The 20,000-nt window shown below is 36.9% G+C and overlaps 1 long non-coding RNA gene across 2 annotated transcripts in view; it reads left to right on the plus strand.

Annotated features, from left to right (window-relative positions):
- Positions 1 to 20,000, plus strand: part of LOC135210895 (uncharacterized) — a 434,957-nt gene that overhangs the window by 233,935 nt on the left and 181,022 nt on the right. Inside the window, exon 2 of one of the 2 annotated variants that reach the window (XR_010313589.1) lies at positions 4,849 to 4,904. The exons of the other annotated variant lie outside the window; for it this stretch is intronic. This is a non-coding gene — a long non-coding RNA (uncharacterized LOC135210895). The remainder of the gene's footprint in view (positions 1 to 4,848; positions 4,905 to 20,000) is intronic. 2 annotated transcript variants of the gene reach the window in all.

Raw genomic sequence — 20,000 nt, forward strand, 5'->3', positions numbered from 1 at the left:
CTAAAACTTAAATAAAAAGGAGAGCAGTATTAAATAATCTGGTAGACATTATTCTTCTCCCATCTGACCAACATGGCCTTTTTTCAGGTGAGGTCTACGGCATTTACGCTGATCAGTCCAACAACTGATAAGCGTCATCCTAGAGACAGGCAGCGAAGTTGTCACGGGTACTTGGCTTTGCTAGTAATGCTTTCGATAAGATCCCCACTTCACGCTAAGCAATAAGCTCTCATGAAAAGCAGAGAGGGGAACGGGAAGGAACCTGGCTACATCATTTTTTTTGAGAGTTACTGGAACTCTATCCAAACCAGTGTGTCTTGCGTTGTAGTATGAGCAGCAGTCATACCTCGGTCATGTTCTCTCTTTATCAGCGCCATTGTGTGAGTGTTATCAACCTGCAAGCATCATTACCTCTCTCTCTCTCTCTCTCTCTCTCTCTCTCTCTCTCTCTCTCTCTCTCTCTCTCTCTCTCGCTGTTATTCTGTTTGTAGGAATGCGCAAAAAGATGGGTAGAAGTTTACAGAAAAGCCACGAAAATTTTGGCATGCTAAATAGCAGCAAGTGAGTGGATTTTGGAGAGACAGAAATGTAACTTTTGTAGAGAAGGGCTCTTTTGAGGATTGCTCAGCCATATTTCAAATGGGATTGGTGAAGAGTGCTCGGTCCAGGCCGAGCTAAATACTGTAGAGTATGTCTATGAGGAAAAATTTGAACCCATGTATCTTGGTAAGAATTCATGAAATTTAGCCTATTATCTTGACCGAGACTGGAACGTCATGACGATCAATCACCACATCTAAGACCCTGGAGGCAACTTTTCCAATGAGTTAACATGGTTAATACGTATTGATAGAAACACACGCAAGCGTCGTAAACCATCGGCTTGAAACCTAATAACAATTTCGAAGAGAGATCAATACCTTGCACACATTGATAGTGTGGTCTCCTCACCTGGCTAGCTTCAGCTAGATAGGACCACTTGAGGAATTACTATGTAACTTCGCAAAACAATTGGAGGTTTCATGGCCTGACCTATGATTCTAGACTGAAACCGTTGGAACTAAAGACCATGCTGCATGGGCATGAACAATGGCAGGTATCGCACATTTACAAAATGAGTGAGGATTTGGTACCAGTTTTTACACAGACGTATTAAAACATTAGACCATTGGTCTTCAGTTCCATAACAATCTTCTAACTGTGGTTAGGTACTCTTAATACTAACCTGCTATACATCATATTAGTCAAGAATGCCTATGCCTCATCACTTGCACTTATGGTAACTAATCTGTGGAAATGTCTCCCTTCCTTGCCTATCGGCCATTGCTAATTTAGAGGGACATGTATTTACAAATAGTTACATAATTTATGGGATATCCAGTTGGGTTAGTCAAGATGCAATGCTCTGGATGTGATGGCCATTTCAGCGACTCCATTTGAAGGGTTAGTTCTAATTTGCAACTTAACGTGAGTAATTTCTGAATGTGCAGACGGGGAGACTTGAATAAGGTACTTATCCTTCACCCCACCTATCTACAGCTAAATATATATATATATATATATATATATATATATATATATATATATATATATATATATATAGAGAGAGAGAGAGAGAGAGAGAGAGAGAGAGATGAGAGAGAGAGAGAGAGAGAGAGAGAGAGTCAATAACTCCATTGCACACCTTTGAAACGGTCACCCAACCAGAGTAGGTGCTGTAGCTGAATGAAGCAGCACTCTGCTTATACATGCCAGGTGCGTGGATTGCTCCTTATCTACCGCCCACAAGTCCACCCAGTTGTAAATGGTTAGCAGCATCTGCTGGGGTCAAGAAATGGGGCGTATGGCTAGCAACCTTATACCTACACAGGACGGTGTAAAGAAATTTAGCTGTAGATAGGTGGGGTGAAGGATAAATATTATAATAATATATATAATATATATATATATATATATATATATATTTAATATATATATATCTATATATGTATATACATATATATATATATATATATATATATATTATATATACATATAATATATATATATATATATATATATATATATATTTTATGGGACAATACTGCTAACCCCATCTGCTTTTTCATTATGCACAAGATACCTAATTCCTGTTAGGTTGACAAGGGCGCGGAACGTGCCTAAATCATTCTGCCTCTATCAGGAATCGAACCCGAATCTGACTATATGAGCTGTGTGGGTGTTAAAGAGAGAGAGAGAGAGAGAGAGAGAGAGAGAGAGAGAGAGAGAGCGGTGGGGAGAGGGTGGAAGTTTGCTTTGAGGATTTGGATCCTTTTAAGCCAGTTAGTTTCCAGGATTTGAAGTTTTATTTATTCCTCTTCCCACGCGCGCTCCCGTGTCTGCGCGCGTGGGAGGTGATTTTGCATGTGGATATCCCGCTTCCAAAATTGCCTCGCATGCGTTTGCATATTTTTCTCCGTTGTTACATGAATGCGGCTGTTTGATTATGGAGTGGGGATCCGGTGGTGTTTTGTCGGGAGGGACGGGGACGGGGACGGGGACGGGGCGGGTGGCTGTCCTGAGTTTGTTTGACCTTATCGATGGTTTCGGTCTAGGGAGGGCGACGCTCGATGGAACTCGAATCTCCATTGTGATGTCACAGATAATAAATGAGGTTTTTTTCTTCTCTTCCTCGCTATTTTTCCCCCCTTTTCTGGGAGGAGGAATATTTGGAAGAGACGGTGCAGAGCGTAGGCGGTGTGGGAGGAGACCAACGTTCTTTTCTTTACTCTCCCCTTAACTTATGCGTGTGTGCGCGTGTGTGTGTCAGGTTACCTCACCCACACGTCAAAGTCGTGACTTGGGTGCACACACACATGCACACACACACAATTCCATCTCCTCGTGTTGGTCCCAAAGCTGTCGTTGGCTTATTCTCTCTCTCTCTCTCTCTCTCTCTCACTTGTCGTCTACGTTTTGCGAAGCATCAATTTTTTTTTCTATTTCCGTAACGGATTCACAATAACTTAGCAGAACAGTGTATATTCTTGCTTTACAGAAAAAGTCTGAAGATTTTATCCGTCTGGAGGGAGATGCGCTATTTGAAAGTGAAGTCCGGAAGGAATTCGGCTATTCAGTTTTTTTTCTTCTTTTGTGATAAATAGTCCATATGCCTGATAGACGGTGACTGAGTGTTATGTTGATTGATGTGTTGGTATGTGATGAATGGGCGCCCCGATTGTTGTACTGGTGTACTTGAGATTTTGGCTCGCAAATAGGGACGATTGAATGGCGCACTGAATATGGAGTGAGTTTACAGCGAGATTTGGGACATTTGAGTGTGATCAGACATTGCCTGCATACCATATTCATCTGCCAAGAGTTTGGGTACATCGATATTGGTTGAAAGGATTTGGATATTAGTTTTACGAAGGAATGGTGGAATAGATGCCTCTATTGAAGCTTTATTTAAATTAGTTATATATGCAGTATTTTATGATTTACGTCCACGGAATATCGTGTTAAAGTTTAGAGGCATAGTCTAGTCATACAGTAAAAGTCTTGACTTCATCATACTTCAGTGCATGACGTTCGATATAAGTGGTGGTGAAATTGCTAACCAAGTGTTTCATTCTTTTCCATAGAAAGCTGTTTAGTAATAGTTTAGTGTGTTGTACAGGAACTCTAATCAATGTTGATATTTTTATAGAATTTGGTTTGCATGAAACTGACACTTTAGTGGTTTGAGTTGTCTCCTTGTGTTCAAAAGGCTGAAGAGCATAAGAACGCCTCTCTCTCGATGTTCGTCTTGATTTGTTTTAGGTTTTAGGAGTCTCTTTACATCTTGATTCACTGGTGTACCAAGTAGCTTTTTAAACGCGTTCTGCTAAATGTCTCGTACAAGTTTATGAAATTATGAGTAGCATTTTCTAGGACGGTATGTTTGGATTGATAAATATTACGTTTCCAGATGATGATAATATGAATACAAGTATGTTTTGGTCACTCGGTTTTCAGAATGTATTAGTGATACTGATTTGTGGATGGATGTGGCTCTGATTGCTGTACTGTTTCAGTAAGGATCCCTCTACTCTTTCCTCTTCGGTGAAGTGGCTCTTGTTAAAAGAAGAAAGAAAATTGTGCAGCAGATATGACTGGGTAAATGCCTTTTTTTTTTTTTTTCTTTTTCACGAGATGAATAAACGTTTTAAGGCGATGTTCTTCCGAAAAACCAGATTTTCAGTCATGTGATCTTGATTGTGGTTGTGAACATGTCATTGAAATGACAGCTTTTGAGGAGACTTTTGGTGCGTTTATTCGTTTTCTGTGAAAAAAAAACTGTTAGATGGTTATGTGTCTGTCCTTTCGCACTTTTTCTGTTCGCCCTGAAATCTTAAAAACTACTGAATATAGAGGACTACAAATAGGTATGCTGATCATCAACGCTGCTATCGTTAAACATGCCAAGTAACAGCCCTATAGCCTCAGTAGCTTTTAATTTATTTAAGATTAAAGTTAGCCATATTTGTGCGTATGGCACCGCTATTGGTATCAACAACAGAGGTCACCAAGGGTCCATGGCTGAAAGTTTCATACAACATTATACGCTGTACAGAAAACTCTAGTGTTTCTTCGGCGCATTTTTTACTTATTTTTAATTATTATTTATTTTACTTATTTTTAATTATTGTTTATTTCATGTATTTGACAGTTCCTCGCTAAGGGTGCCATGGTGTAGTTATCTATTTTACGTTGTGAGTTTACTTTCTAACTGCAGTATTTCAACTTTGGAAAGGTTCGAGGTTGTTATTGATTTATGTATCCTTTTTTATTTTTTATTTTATTTATTTTAAAAAATTCTTTTTTTAGGAGGCCAGCTGCTTCAGCCTTCCATTGAAAAGCTGAGTGACCAGCTAAATTTCCAGGTAAGTTAAACTTCAAAGTAAAGGGGGGAAAGGGAAAATGATGCTGATGGTGACGGTGATATTTGTTCACGCACAGAGGGACTGTAACGAGATTGAGTCGCAGTATGCGGAGACACGGCACCAATTTTTAATTCTTATATTTGTGGAGATGAAGATTGAAAGTCAGTTTTAGGTCCATTGATTTCATGGCAACCCAGTGTCTGTGTAATGTATTTTACCATTCACTAGTGGTTTTGACTCTTAACAACTTCCACGCACACTAATGAATATTGTGTTTGATTTCAAACGTCATCGTCATAATAATAAAATAAAAGAAAAAAAAATACTAGAAAGCAAATTCCCCATCTTTTAACAACAGATGCCTTTACCATTAATTTCTACAAACTGTTGTATTGCACTAAATAACCACCCAAATAAACAAACTTATAGGAAGAGTCCTCTTGAGGAATAATAATAATAATAATATATTATTATTATTATTATTATTATTATTATTATTATTATTATTATTATTATTATTATTATTATTCCTCAAGAGGACTGTTCCTGTAAGTTTGTTTATTTGGGTGGTTATTTAGTGCAATACAACAGAGTTTGTAGAAATTAATGGTAAAGGCATCTGTTGTTAAAAGATTGGGAATTCATCTTTGTAGTTTTATTATTATTTTTTTTTTTGGGGGGAGGGGGGGAACCAGATGGGGCCACGATGCCTCGGTACTGTGGGAAGCGAACCATATACTTCGATGCAGTTGGGTAGCTATATAGTGTGATAGGGGTTTATATAGGTCTGTATATTTTTTTGCCTCGGCATTATACTACAGCGTCCCCTAAAGGGTCGTGGCTCTAGAGAAACAGCAACTCTGTAATTACTACATTCATGAATACATGAATTGTGGATGAGCTCTGTGTCCAGATAACATCCATAACATTAACTGCTTCATACATCTAGTACAGTGGAGGTTAAGCAGCTGCTATGTTAACACACACACATGTACATACATACATATTACACACATATACATGTATATTACACACATACTTATAAAAATATATATATACATATATAATATATATATATATATTTATATGTATATAATATATATATATATATATATATATATATATACACGTATATTGTATATATGTTGATATATATTTATATGTAATAATATATATATATATATATATATATATCACACACATTATATATATATATATATATATATATATATATATATATATATATATATATATATATAAAAGAGTGTGTGTGTGTGTGTGTGTAATATATATAGTATATATAATGTAAGTAAATTCTGTTAAATCAGGATACGTCTCGAGTATAAAAGGCCCATTAAAGCTGAGGACTAATTTTGGTGGACATACTTCCACCCTTATCAAGTAGTGAATGACAGAAGGAGTTTCATTAGTGAAATATATAATGGGAGGTGGGAGATATGCCCTTAGGTGATGCCTGGGTCGGTGCTAAGAGAGAGAGAGAGAGAGAGAGAGAGAGAGAGAGAGAGAGAGAGAGAGAGAGAGAGAGATTTGGTAATTGGATGCATGATAAGAAACTCCTTTTGATTGGGTGAAATACTGGAGGAGAGAGAAGAGGAGTGTCGCTGGCTAAAGTGCAAGAAACGCGCCACGAAGGCAATGGCGGCGGCAGAAGGTGGCGTCCCGCGGGCCTGTTCACTTCCTCACCGGAAGTCGCTCCTTGGGATAGCCGGAACTCCTCCCTTAACAGGCATCATTGCTTCCTTCCTCCTTTCTTCTTCTTCTTCTTCTTCTTCCCCCCCTCGCCTTCCTTTCCCAACTTCCTTTTCAGACAACCATCCATCTGTGGCTCTCTCTCTCTCTCTCTCTCTCTCTCTCTCTCTCTCTCTCTCTCTCTCTCTCTCTAAAGGCCAACAGCCGGTTGAGTATCTTGTAAATATAGTTCCCCGAATATTTTCATTATATATAAACCTAATTTTTATAGGATAGGCTTGTGTGAGAGAGCCAATTAACCTTTATGTTCTTTTGTTCCCGTCGCCAATTCATGACGCTGTCGTGAAATTGAAATAGATATCACTCGTAAAACTTGACCTGTTTTTTAAATTTTATTTTGTTTTATTATTTTTTTTAATTACAAACTGGTGTCATTTTCGTCAAATCGATAGGTGTGGTTGGTGCTTTTCCGGAAGCTGCCTTGGTAAAGGAATCTGTTGTGTTGAGTCAGAGGTTTAATTGGGATATCGTAAATAATGGACACTGTTTTGTGCGCTTTGATTTTTTTATTTTTTTTCCCTCTGTTTACTAGGTCTATGACGAAGAACTTTTGACTGCTGACAGACATTTTATGGATGTTGATGAGCGTTGTTTCAGTCGGTTGCTTCAGTCTGTTGTTTGTGGTTTGACGAATTCGGTGGATAGCCTTTTATTTTTATGTTTTCTTTAAAGGAAAACTATTGAGATGGCTATTTGTCTGTCCGCCCTCACAGCTTAAAAGCTGCTGAGGCCAGAGGGTTGCAAACTGGTATGTTCATCATCCACCCTCCACTCATAAAACATACCACATTGCAGCCCACTGGCCTAAGTAGTTTTTATTTAATTAAGGTTAAAGGTAGCCGTGATCGTGCATCTGGCACCGCTTTAGATGCCAACAATAGGGGCCACCACCGGGCCGTGGCTGAAATTTTCATGGGCCGCGGCTGAGAGTTTCTTACAGTATTATTATGCGCTGTACAGAAAACTCGATTGCGGGAAGAAACTTCGGCGCGTTTTTTACTTGGTTGTGTTATATAGATCCGTTACGTTTGTGACGGATTGGGAACTGCGCATGCCACCTTATTCTGATTTATTTTGTATAATTTATGTGCATATATGTGATTTATTGTTTTGAGTTTTTATGCCGAATTAGTATCCTTCACTGATTGGTATTCACGCTAAAAGACAGGTGCCGCCAGGACACTTAATGCCTCAATCTTCTTGATTTTATTAGTAAACAGATGTAAAGTTTTCGATACACAGTGTATGAGAAAGTGATCGGAAAATAAGAATAAATCGTGGTGGATTGAGATGAGTTACATTATGATGACGATAGTATCTGCGATTCGAATCAATTTTTCTTGTTATGGGGGAAGGTTTGTGTATAGTTAGTGCAGGCTGGTAGGTTGAGTGATTTCTTTAATTAACTGAGAACATTTTGGGTTGTTTAGTTAATTGTGATTAGCCTCCAATCTGATCGATAATTTTCCTTTGCATATTTTTGAAAGAGTAAGTAAAAAGCGGGGAATCCTCTTGAGAAGGATTCTGTTAAGTTTTCAGTCGAGTATCTTCCCCACTTGGTTGACGATCAACCAACTGATTGGTAAAAATTATCACAATAGAAATCAACTTATTCACGTGTGCCCGCTTGTTTTTCGCTTAAGAGACGTGGAATCGCTCACGATATGAGTAAATGGTGGTAATGTACTATTAATTCAAAGAAAACTCATTATCACATGAGTCAATATAATGGGAAAGTAAATTCACAGTAGTATGAGTGTTTGATTGTGTTGTTTAAAATATACACAGCAGAAAGCTTTCGATGACCTGCACGGTCCTCCTTTTCAATCCGACTAGAATTACAAAATGAGGCTACACGAAAAGTTTGTTTTTACTTTTTTACAAATAGGTTGTTGTTTGAAGAGGGTAGTTGGCTCTTCAATTTATCCCTTCATTCTCTAGCGGCAAAACATGAAGAGCGAGCGCCTCAGTGGCGTGGTTGGTATGGTCTTGGCCTGCCACCTCGATGGCCGCGAGTCCGATTCTCGGGCATTCCACTGAGGGGTCAGAGATGTATATTTCTGGCGATAGAAGTTCACTCGCGACGTGGTTCGGAAGTCACGTAAAGCCGTTGGTTCCGTTGCTGATAACCACTGGTTCCATGCAACGAAAAAACACCATTCAAACAAGTAAACAAACAATAACATGAAGAGCCAACTACCCTTCTTCAAACGACAACTTATTTGTAAGCAAGTCAAAAACAAAGTTTTTATGTAACCACTTTTTGTAATTCTAGTCAGATTGACAAAGAGGACCGTGCAGGTCATTTAAAGCTTTCTGTTTTATATATTTTAAATAACACAATAAAACAGTCATACTACTATCGATTTACTTCTCATATTATTGATTATTATTATGATGTCATTGACGAGAGAGTAGCGACTCGAATGCTGGGAAGTGCTGGGAATGGGTCATCGGTTCTTTTAAGGAAAGTTTTTTTTTATGCATTCAGCGTCGTCGCGTCGGCGTTCCTTCTGAAGAAAATATGACCGAGAGACATTTCCGGCGGAGGTCCATCTGTGAGGAGGCACCTCAGCGACGTCGATTGAGGGCGGAAATGGGCGCCCATGACAATTATTACGCCCGCCTTCGGTCTGGCTCGGGTTGAGAGCCTAGTGAGAAATGGAGATTGTCAAGCCTGCGTGTCAATGAGTTATTGTTCTCAGTGAATAAGCTTTCCATGTATACCTCTTGTTCTCAAGGGTTCTGTGGGTGAGTTCGTTCTTTGTGCCTTCTCATTTTGAGTAGAGATGCTGTCATGTGTAACTTGTGTGGTACGAATGTTTAGCTGTACATCATCCGAGGTGCATTGAATGGCAAACCAACCTGAATTGTGGCCGAGGTTAGAAGTGAAGGTACTTGAGTTGGCAGTATAAAGGTGGCATGACAATTACGTTATGCCTTCTACAGCTAGACGTTTGAAATTATTATTATTATTATTATTATTATTATTATTATTATTATTATTATTATTATTATTATTATTATTATTATTATTATTTCGCTGAGAAAAACTATGACCTAAAGAGGGTATTATTCTAAGAAATTTATTATTAATATTATTACTATCGGGCACAATTTTCTGTGTCGAAAATGAAGACAACGGTTGCCATTATTACTATTATCATTAAAACGTAGTAACTTGGAAAGAGTAAATCTATAAGTGTGAAGAGAAAAAAACACAAGAGGACAAAAGTTTATTAATAACAAATCTGCCCTCGAGGAAAGTAATAGTAGATTTGAAAAGAGAGCAAAGATAGACAGTCTTATTCAAAATAATCGAATAAATAGAAATAAAAACTGTGTTATGCAACAAGGCAGCATACTCATGGCTGCAATTCCCAGGCATTCTACAAGGCATAGAATAAGGCCACTGTGCACGTCGCAGCTACTAAAGCAAACATGCGCCAAAGTTTCTTCAGCGCAGTCAAGATTTCTGTACTGTGTATAATGCTGTATGAAACTCTCAGCCAAGGCCCATGAGATGTTCAGCCACGGGCCATAAATCTTTCACCAGCGGCCGGGTGGTAGCCTGTGTTTTTGGCACCTGTACAGTGCCAGACGCACGATCGTGACTAACTTTAACCTGAAATGAAATAAAAACTACTGAGGCTAGAGTGCTGCAGTCTGGTATGTTTGATGATTGAAAGGTGGATGATCAACATACCAATTTGCAGTCATGTATCTTCAGTAGTTTTTAAGATCTGAGGGCGAACTGAAAAAGTGCAGACGGACAGACAGACAAATAGCCATCTCAAGGATTATAGCTTCTTCTGAGACAGAATTTCGTCTTCAAGTGCCCTCAAATTTTGAGATTACAATCTGTAGAAACACAAAGACAGAAGATGAAACTTCTACTTGAGTTTATCGTATTGCACAGATATATACATCACACACACACACACACACACACACACACACACACACACATATATATATATATATATATATATATATATATATATATATATATATATATATGTAAGTGTAATGTATATATCTAGATACTTTACCTTATTCTCTTTGGGAAAGTAAATCCATAAATTAAAATCTTGCCTTGTATTTATATTATAAACAATAGTTTAATGAATCATATATACCATTTGCAAAACTAGCTAAAAATAGGTAACCAAAAGCATTTCTATTGTGATTACCCAGAACCTATTAGGTCTATTCACATAATAAATATATTCTCTATATCAAGCCAGAATAAGCATCCAAACTTCCCCATGCCATCACACTTTCAACTGCAAACACTGAATCCGGGCAGGAAATATATAATGAAGCTCCCACGAGTCCAGGTGGGAGCTGGGTGCATGTTACATACAATAACGAGCTTGAGTTCGAATCCCACTGGGAAGGTGAGAGATTCCTAGTGAGCTCCCATTTCAGATTCAGTGCTTACAGAAGTAAGCTCATCCAAAATATGATGATGAAATCGAGAGGCTAAGAGGCCAATGAAATTGATATAATTATTAATGAGTTCAATGCATAAATATCAACTGACATCTTACCACCAAGGTCTCTAATTACGCCAAATTTCGTTATAAGAGAGCTCATGAAATTCTGAGTAGCTCACATATCAGAGGCCTCATTGGTATTGAGAGCTGAGCAGGAACGCAGGACCTCCTGTATACCCATATTATATTTGGGCACTGTAAAAATTACTGAAAACAACAGATATTCGTGCCTAATTTATAGTTTTTGATGACGTTAAAGTCCAAGTTTAACCCCAATAGGAAGGGGGTAACATGGAAAAATAAAAAAAAAGTGACAGATATCTGTTTTCGACATTGTCGAGATGAATAGTGACATTCCCGAAGCCCTTTAAGTCCAAGTTCAGCCCCAATGGGAAGGGGGTGTGAAATGGGTTGATGAGGTTGTGACGTGTAAAAATAACCAAAAAATACAGATATTAATGTCAGTCCATAGTTTTTGAGGTCACAGAGATGAATAATGACACTCGGTGCTCATTAAGTCCAAGTTCAGCCCTGATAGGAAGGGGGCCATGAGAAGAAGGGGTGGGAAGGTGGTGACATTTAAAAATAACTGAGCACTACAGATATCAGAGTCTAATGCATAGTTTTCGAGGTCACTGGGATGAATAGAGGCATTCCCAATGCCTTTCAAGTACAAGTTGAGCCCTGATAGGAAGGGGGGGGGGGGGGCGCCGAGAAGTGGTGAAATGCACATTGTCAAAAATGCTGGGTAGCGTAACTGAAACAACTATCTTAACAAGAATGAGAGAGAGAGAGAGTTTATTGTTTTTCATTCAGAGATTACCCGGGCAGTGCCGGGTTGGTCAGCTAGTATATATTATATATATAATTACTGTATACATACCCTGACATCATTGTAGATTCACCATTTTAGTCAATAAGATTATGAGATTTTCATGAATTGGGATGTTATTATTATTATTATTATTATTATTATTATTATTATTATTATTATTATTATTATTATTATTATTATTAAGAAGATGAAGCCAATTCATATGGACCAAACTCACAGGGGCCATTGACTTGAAATTCAAGCTTCGTATGAAATTTGTGTTCATTCGCAAGGAATAACAGAATATCATGGGAAGCACAGAGAGAGGAGATTAGTAGAAAAACAGAAAAATTAACATACTGGGAAATAAATAGATAAAAATGTAAGTCAATTATTAAAGTGCAAGGGGGAATTGTATTAGGGTAGTCATGTATTGCATCTTACCTTGAACTTGTGAGGTTTCAGTTGCGCATCCTCGGAAAGGCTGTTCCAGCCGTCAACGGTGTGAGGAATAAGGGACCTCTGGAACTGAGAAGTTCGACAGCACTGAGGCACATTTACTCCATATTGGTGCTGCTGTTCAGCGAACTGGTTGCTCTCGGCAGGGAATGAATGATTATTTGTGAAATGTGGAAAATTGGGAATGTCTTTGACTAGTGTACCATACATCGCCCTTAACATATATATATATATATATATATAATATATATATATATATATATATATATATATATATATATATATATATATTGCTTAAAAAATCACAGTAGATGCACGTGACTTCATTAATTAAGCGAATACCACAGGAAAATGATAGTCAGAAATCCAAGTGCTTTTGTCTTTACTAAGACATTGTCAAGGAGCGAATGACAATGTCTTAGGATTTCGGACTATCATTTTCCTGTGATATTCGCTATATATATATATATATATATATATATATATATATATATATATATATATACACACACACACTATATTTTGAAGTATATTAATATACATATGTGTATGACCGTCATAATTCTTTTTCCCCTGTGGTCCTTTTCTTCCAACCGCCGATTTCCGGCCGCACCTGTCTTTGCGAACGTTTTGGAATTCGAGTGGACCTTTCTGAAGTGTTTTTGTTTGCTTTTTCATTTCCCAGGTCGTAATACATATTACAACCCTAGCTTATCATAACCAAGGAGGCAAGATTGCACATACCTTATTTGTTGTGTACGCAGAAGCAAAGTTGTGAAACGAAAGGAAACCCATGGTGTTATCGATACGGGTTATGGTAAAATGAAAGGGTTTTGACGTATAGGGATTGAGTTGTGGCTTCGTGTGTGAATAGAAAGTGAGTCCGGGAGTGGAGTATGAAGAGATGATTCAGAGCAGGAAAGCCGCGGTCAGCAGATTTCTGGCAAAGTCGACTTGTGAATGGGGAGATTTATGTCGTCAACTATAACAGTTGCGACAGTAGAAAGGGAGGAGGTGGTACCAGTTTAGCTGCTGAAATCAGTTGCCGGAGAAACGTGTAAAGTTAATGTGTGTGTATATATATAATATATATATACACATTATATATTTATGTATGTATGTATGTATATATATTTTTATGAGAATTTGCTTATTTCTCACTTGACATTTTTTGTACAAGTAGGTACTAAGTCGCAAATAACCAATTAATAAGGAGTTAACTTCACCCTGGGAGTAACTTCACCCGAGGGAAATTATTTATGATGATGAGCGCCTCTACTACCCTTATCAAAGTCAAACCTATGTCGATGACAGCCGTTATCCATTCAACTATCTAGAAAGATAAGAAGTACTATTTTCGAGTCTACTGTCTACATATTATTGTCAAGTTGAAGCTCGACACGTGAAATGGAAATTTACCTTATCTACATTATGGTGGTATTGCTGTGCTTGTAACACGCGGCTGTACATTAATGATACTTCGCATTAATTTCAGGAAGACGAGACGTAGTTGTGTTAATTTTGAACAATCAAAACATAATTGTCGGTGAGGAAAGATGACTGCCCCCGATTCCTTCAGTGTATTCCTTCAGTGTGAGCAACATTGATGTCAGTATTACCATCATCATTGTGTTATGGGAATCGTTACACGAAAGTTACGTCTTCACTCCGAAGTGAATCTTGATCAACGTTCAGTTAGGAGGTCTGCTGCTATTCCGCGTCATCTGCTATGGAGTGAATGGCAGTTATAGTTTGTAGGAGTGGTCTTGTTACTTCTCGTGTATTACTCATACGTACTGACTCATAGTACGTAGGAACATCCATCGTATTATATATACGTATGCATTATATATAGCCTCATGTACCCTTAATTATGGATTCATTTAGTGTTTAACTATCGTGGTATGCATCAATGTTTATTAGAAGGTTTTAATTGAAATGGCTCCTGTTACTCTTCCTACCATATATCATATATATATATATATATATATATATATATATATATATATATATATATATGTGTGTGTGTGTGTGTGTGTGTGTGTGTGTGTATATATGTGTATATGTATATTGTATATATATATATATATATATATATATATATATATATAAAATGTATTGTATCTATGTATGTGATGGTGGATGTGTACAAATTACATATATATATACTATATATATATATTATATATATATATATATATATAGATATATATTATATATATACTGTGAATCAGAGAATTTAGGTAATCAAATGCTCAAACTGGTGACCAACAAGAAATTGCAGGCTCCGTCGGCGCATTCTTCTCTTAAACCTGCATGGGGCTGGTCGTGCGGTAGTGACATCTTGAAATATTGGCCGAAAAACGCCCAGAGACTTTATTTGCTTCGCCATTGCATAGTCGTTGAACCTCGTGGGGGAATACAACCTTCAGATTTATCCTCTCACGTTATTTCAGTTGTTTTTGTCTTGGATGCTGAGACGCTTTCGTTTGAATCAGAGAAATCCATTTAGTTTGTCTGATATGACGAGGAAGTATTTTTTTTTTTTTTTAACATATATAATTATACCACGTTGGACTGCGTCTTCGCTAATTTACGAGTTCGTGACTGGTAATGCACACTCACTTTTGCCTACATCTCAGGATATTTTACAGTTAGATATTTAAAAAAATTTCTTAGCTAGGAATACAGTCTAAATTTTAAGTAAGTTCTAAAAAATAGCACCATTAACCTCCAGTGAATTATGTGTATCCATTTTATATATATGTGTGTGTGTGTGTGTATTTATTCTTCACGCTTTCCAGTCTTTTTGCGCATCTGTGTTCCACCTGTTGATTTGAATGTAGATGAAACTTTTATCACAGATAAAACTTCTCAAAATTGAAAGATTTAAAGTACCATAATAATATATATCAAATTTGAAACGATTCGGCTCATACTTTATTTCGTTCGCTTTTGTTTAGGCAGTAGCTATTGTTTAATGTTTGTAATGCACTTTTACTCGAAAATTTTCCAAATCTGGTGACAGTATTTTGGCCGTTTTACTATTGGAAGACTCGTTACGTCCCACATCTACTAGTTAAGTTGACTTCGTCCTTTTATATACCCATGTACTTCAGGCAATTCATGTCATTTTTATTCCTTAGTAAGGCGTGAAAGAAGTATCGTTTATTATCATATTGTTTCTTTCGGTGTTCGTCTCTAGTCCACCCAAAAACCCCAACGTCACGTCATGCCTGACGAAGAAGAAGGGACTGCCTGCATGGCGTAGCCGCAGTATGTATGAATAGTATTTCCGTCCTCGCCGCCTGCGACGACCTCGGGACCCTTTTCTCCGAATTTGCGAAGGGGTTAAGGGATGGGTTTTGTTAAGACTCCGAACCACTTGTTCCACCCCAGGGGAAGGGTGTTCGTGTGGGATGGGCAAATTCTCCACTTCCTCATAGTCTGTGATAGGAAATTTCAGAACTACTAGGGGACCTTTAATCACTTTTCCGTTGGGCTAGGCTTTTACGGGGAGAAAGCTACTATATATATATATATATATATATATATATATATATATATATATATATATATATATATATATATATATATATTATCACGTCTGTGGATTGGTTGTTATTGAAGCATTTTCTTTCATTTGTTCTCATGCAACAACTAGGAGGTAGAATGTTTATTTGCTATAATTATTATTATTATATTATTATTATTATTATTATTATTATTATTATTATTATTATTATTATTATTATTATTATTATTAGATTATCAGAAGAAGAAAACTCAAAGAAGTTTTTGTTTGGTTCATTATTATTATTATTATTATTATTATTTTTTTTTTTTTTTTTTTTGCTCTATCACAGTCCTCCAATTCGACTGGGTGGTATTTATAGTGTGGGGCTCCGGGTTGCATCCTGCCTCCTTAGGAGTCCATCACTTTTCTTACTATTATTAATTATTTTATTATTATTATATTATTTAATTATTATTATTATTATTCATTATAATTTCACAAGTATTTTATAACTTAACACCCCCCCCCCCCCCATGCAACAAACCTTCAAAATAGTCATTCCGTCGACCCAGGACCGCATTCAATGCAGACACCATCTCTTCATGTTCATCTTTTATTCTGCTGAGGTATATTTCTTATTTCATTAACCTTATCTGTGTGTTTTGATTCCCTGTATAAAAGTGTTTACGATCGTTAGGTTTCCTGTTCACATTCTCTCTTCTATTTTTATTCTTGCCTTCATTGTCGTCTTCACTTGGTTCTTGTGGACGGGATCTGTTCTCATGTATACCTACACATGATCTTTTTGTTCTGCACCTGTACCTCAAATAAAACTTTAATATATATATACATAATATATATATATATATATATATATATATATATCTATATTATATATATATATATATATATTATATATAATATATATATATGTATACATATGAATTTTTATCACATCACCGCGATTCATATACATACATCGAGTTACAGATGTCCTTTAATATTCAATTCGCTCTACCCCGGAATAATATATTTTCACATATGTTAACCGAAGGAGAATTTTTTTTAGTTGATGATAATTTCGTCCTCTCATGGCATTTGTAGCTATATATATATATATATATATATATATATATATATATATATATATATATGCGTGTGTGTGTGTGTGTGTTTTGTCACAATACTATGTATACGTTTAGTGAGTGGTAATGACGTAGCACATGCAACAGTGGCTACATACCTTTTAATCTGCTTTTATGACATAATTGTTTTGATAAGGAATCTTACGAAATTACTCTCCTCCTTACGTGTCTGTTAACTTGTTTGTAATCTCTCTCTCTCTCTCTCTCTCTCTCTCTCTCTCTCTCTCTCTCTCTCTCTCTCTCTCTCTCTCCATGAAAGTAGTTTGGCTTATCTTGCGATTGTCTTGTGAATCATCATAGTGCTGGGACCTATTTAGGTCAAACGTGAAAGGTGAAGGGGAAAAGGTTGAATGCATAAAGGCGGTTCTATCGGATCTTTCTTGGCCGCTTTTGGCGCGGGAAGACACAAACATATTTTTTTTTTCTTTTTAAGCGTAAATTTCTTTACTTCCTTTGCAGGCTACGTGGTGATCATGGTGCGGCAGTTTTTTTTTCTTTTTTTTTTTTTTAAAGTCAGTTGGGAATCTGCATCTAAACGGGAAATGTATCGTGTTGTAAAAATTCTATTCGGGAATATTTCTAAGTAATACAGTTTCACAAATTAGAGAATGGTGAATGAAAATCCCAGGGTTTGTTATTAGGTTTGCAAGAGATGATGTACGTTGTTGATTTATAGTATTAACTGTTAGCTTTTTCAGTAAACATATGTTTATATACACCGATAATGATGAAAGTGAAGTTTTTGCGTTCTTTACAGGTGGGGACGTCCGGTAACTGTTTGGGTGTAAAATTAGGTCGTAGACCCTAGATTCAGCATTCTCATTGATGTTAAGTTTACTTGTGTATGAATATATTGGTCCACTCATTTATGGGAAGGCACTTGTTTATGGTGTTTTGTCAGATGAAAGAAGAGATGTTTAATTATATGTGGACCTCGTATTTGGATATTGCCTTCAGTGCACATCCTGCGGTACACTGTAGGCATTACTTAAGGTTTTTTGCAGAGTGCCTTCGAGTCCTGGCCGCAACCACTGTCGTTCCTTTTACTCTACCTCCTTTTATATTTGTTTCTTCCATCTTAAGTTCCTCGCTGGACGAGTGGTTTTCGCGCTCGGCTGCCAATCCGGTGGTCCGAAGTTCGATTCCCGGGTCTTCCAACGGGGAATCAGAGGAATTTATTTCTGGTGATAGAAATAAAGCCGTAGGTCCCTTTGCTAGGTGACCAATTGGTTCCTAGCCACGTACAAATATCTAATCCTTCGAGCCAGCCCTAGGAGAGCTGTTCATCAGCTCAATGGTCTGGTAAAACTAAGATATTCTTTTTTTTTCTTCCATCTTACTTTCCACCCTCTCCTAACAGTTGATTCATGGTGCAACTGCGGTGTTTTCCTCCTGTTACACCTTTCAAACCTTTAACTCTCCATTTCCTCTTCAGCGCTGAATGACCTCATAGGTCCCAGTGCTTGGCCCTTGGTCTAAATTTTATATTCAATCTAATGAAATTTTAAGTGGAATTTATGGTGTTTGTGAAGGGACAAAGCGTCTGTTGGTGTATCCATACAAGTTTGCACTCACTGGTGAGAAAGCGTGAAAGCGGGTAATATTGATTACTGAATTTACTCGTTCTAATAGTGATTGAAATAGAGTAAGTTCATGAAGTAAAACAAACTGCGTAAGTTGTAGTTAAAATGATTTGTATTGTTGTGGAAGAATGTAAGTGCTTGGCCGTGAAATGGTTTTACAAGTAAAATATATATATATATATATATATATATATATATATATATATATATATTATATATATATATTTATATATATATACATATATATATGATAGTGATTCTTATAAATAAAAGCCCCAAAGCTATGTAGAAGCTATGGAACCGTAGTGTAGAGCAGTGGTTCCGAAACTTTTTTTGGTCGTTACCCACTTTTCATACAGGATTATTTTTTGTCCAAGGGCGCCACCACCCACCTCCAAGCATAACCCATGTCTGTATAAAAACCATGGTTTCATATACATGTCCTCATATTATGGCCCCCTGCATTCTGCTACATGGCCCCTGTTTGGAAACCACTGGACTATAGATTTAGAATTCCACGTGTGAAACGATTCTTTTGGAATTTAAAAATGAAGTTGAATATTAAAGAAAACATAATAAGTGCGTCGTGTTGTGTGAAGTTTTAAAGGCAGAAAGAGTGGAAAAACCTCACTGAAAAAAAGAGGGAATTTGAGTTAATCAGATTTTGTAGATATTTCCGTTTAAAAGACCTGATTCTCGCAAAAATTAAATTTAAAACTTACTTTAGGGGCAAGATTGAGCTTTGTGCTGTGAATGGGAAAGATACGAATCAGTGTGCTTTTCATTCTAGTCATTTCGTCTTACGTATCCCATAATATATCTTGTAATTGTATGAAGTGGTAGACTCCTTTCCTCTTTGGTGCATTGAAGTTTTACTCCATTTATGTCTAGCTTAAATACTTGTGTAATTTTGTGTAAGTATACTTTATAAGAATATCTATTTATATTCGCATACGAAATATTTCTCGGAAACATTTGCAAACAATTTGTAGTTTTTATCTTGTTCATTTAAGCGGAAAACTTGAGAAAAAAAAAAGCTGGTATTGTAGACTGTTTTCGTTTTAAATCTGGGATGTGTAGTTACTGTACACAAAAACGCTTCTCGCTCTCCAAGTTTATTTTCAATTTCTTGCCCTATTTCCTTACACATCCCTGGAATATCGAAGTCTAATGAAATCCCCTAGTGATATGTGAAATTCAGATCAACCAGAATTGAGATCTGCTCGATAGCTGCCTCTACAATAATGTTCGTAGCAGTCAGCCAGGGTCTTTTTTTTTGAACCGAGCGCCCGATCGATATGTCGTTTCC

Source organism: Macrobrachium nipponense, chromosome 4 (genome assembly GCF_015104395.2).
Source record: "Macrobrachium nipponense isolate FS-2020 chromosome 4, ASM1510439v2, whole genome shotgun sequence".
NCBI classification, from domain to species: domain Eukaryota; kingdom Metazoa; phylum Arthropoda; class Malacostraca; order Decapoda; family Palaemonidae; genus Macrobrachium; species Macrobrachium nipponense.